Here is a 2498-nt window from a genome sequence, read left to right on the forward strand (position 1 = left end):
CCGTGCACGATGGGCGTCGGCCACTTTTTTTCCCGTGTCCCCGTAGAGCCCGTTCACGGGTCCGTGTAAGGGTCCGTGTAGGTGTGTGTGCCTCGTACCTTGTTTTGCCCTGTTTTCCATGGTGCGTGTCCGGTTCCGTCCACAACGGGCATCAGGCACTATTTTCCCGTGTCGACGTACAACCCGTTGATGGGTCCGTATAACGGTCGGTGTACGTGGGTGTGCCTCGTACGTGGTTTTGCCCAGTTTTCCATGGCGCGCATCCACTTCCGTCCACGACGGGCGTGTAATGCCCCCGATCCGATACGCCAGGTGTCTGCCAGTTATTTGCCGTCGTTGCCATGTCATTTGCTTGTGTGTTGCATTTTGCCATGTCATCATGTGGATCTCATTTTGCTTGCGTGTTCGTATCATGCATCCAAGCTTTTTCACCGTTGTCCATTTTGCAATCCAGCACTCATATCTCCTCCGGCGTCCCCCTTTTGTCTCTTGTTGTGAGTGGGTGTTAAACTTTCTCGGAATGGCCCGAGGTTTGCCAAGCGGCCTTGGTATAGCACCGGAAGACCGTCTGTCAAGTTTCGTGTCATTTGGAGTTCGTTTGATACTCCAACGGTTAACCGGGTAACCGTTAAAGCCTCTTTTGTTTGCAGCCCAACACCTGTCGGGGGTTGGGTGCGACATATGCCAAAGGATGGCTTATCATGGTGGGAGCGAGTAGAACGTCGCCGGTGCCAGGAAACGGGATTAGGCGAAGGCATGCACGCCGGCGAATCTTACCCAGCTTCGGGGCTCTCCGGGGAGATAACACGCCTACTGCTGCTCTGCGGGGTCTCCGCATGATCACTAAGGCGTAGTGACTACAAGGTTGCTCCTAGAGCTGTATTCTGGAGGTAGAAGGAGGCAAGGCTAGCTCTCTTCTTCCTATACGATCTGGTCTAAGGCTAATGGATGCGAACCCTTTGCATGGGTGCCCCGGGGGTTTATATAGGCCTATCCCCGGGGGTACAATGGTAATCCGGCTGGGCGCGGGTCCCAGTCATCTGTCTCACAGGCCGCCGTCTTCTCCGCCAACTGCTGGGGCCCGCCGACTCGTGGGCCCCGCCGGCGAGTCCGGCACTGTAGCCGTGCTTCTGATGACGCAGGCTTGGTCATTGGGACGTGGCAACAGTGTTGCCGTCTATCGGGCGATCACTGTCATCACTCCCCATCTTGTCTGGTTAATGGCGCGTGGGACCCGTAGGAGAGGCTGGCCGACTCTGGGGAGCCGACTCCCACGGGGCCGCCTTCGGGGCGTATCCGCCGTCTTCTATGTTCTCACTGTCCGGCGGGTCCATCGTCTCTGGGCCGTACAGGTAGGCCATCGTGGCCACAGTACGCCGCTCACTGTGGCTGAGGTCAGGGCTGGCATGGCAACAGTGCCGGGCCATGCTGGAGATCTCCGGCGGTACGGCACACTGTAGCCATGCCGGCTCCTCGCAAGCAGGAGGTGACGGCCACGCCGTGGTCGTACCCGCCTTGCCTATCGAAACGAGTGTAGCATCATGGGCCGACTCTCCGTAGTCGGCTTTCCTGGAAGTCGCTGGCCAGGAGTCGGCTCATCTGGGAGTCGTCATCTGAGACTTGGCTCATCTAGGAGTCGCCATCTGAGACTCGGCTCATCTAGGAGTCGCCATCTGAGACTCGACTTTGAGGGGCGCGGCCTGCCCCGATGTCTTGAAAGGTTCTGGGGCTCGGGTTAGCCTACCCGTGGCCCATTACTCCGACAGTAGTCCCCGAAGCTGGTGAGGCTCCGAGAGCGACTCATCGGGGGGCCTCAACAGTTTCACTCTTCCGATGGTGGATTATGAACTTCGCTTGCCGTCGTCCTCTGGGCCGACTATTCGGAGTCGGATTCGTAGAGGGCCGTCCCGCTCTGTGGAGATCTCGAAAGTTGTGGCGGGGACTAGGCGGCGTGCCTGATAAGCTTCCGTACTGCCGCCCGCCGCGGCCCTATCGCGTGGCGCCATGCGGCAGGGACAGTCTGCCGGCCCACGCGCGCGACGGGACGGGCTGTCAGGCGGGGCCCGCCACTACCGCGCCTCGGCATGCGAACGGATCCGCTGCGGCCGTGTGAACGGTTAGACTTCCCACGCCGTTACTGCGGTCAGTAACTTTGTGGGGTAAATCGTGGGGCGGCGTGGGGTTCTGAGCGCAGTTAATCCCACGCCCGCCCCCTCGGCTTCTCAGCCTCCAAGGCTATAAGTAGGGGGAGGGAGTGGAGCGGCATAGCACGCGCGCCCATTTTCCCCGACCACCGCTTCCTCTTGCTTCCTCTCTCCTTCTTGCCGCCGGCGAGCAGAACCACACCGCACCAGCCAGCGATCAGCTCTTCCTCCATCGCCGCGGCCCCGGCCGTGCGTTCCGGCGCGTGGGACGGCTCGGTGGTCGATGACGACCTCATTGACTTCCTCCGCAAGACGCGCCGCCTCCCCAGCGCACACCTCGTGCGAGCCCGCATC

The sequence above is a fragment of the Triticum aestivum genome, chromosome 1B, assembly GCF_018294505.1.
Source record: "Triticum aestivum cultivar Chinese Spring chromosome 1B, IWGSC CS RefSeq v2.1, whole genome shotgun sequence".
Classification (NCBI taxonomy): domain Eukaryota; kingdom Viridiplantae; phylum Streptophyta; class Magnoliopsida; order Poales; family Poaceae; genus Triticum; species Triticum aestivum.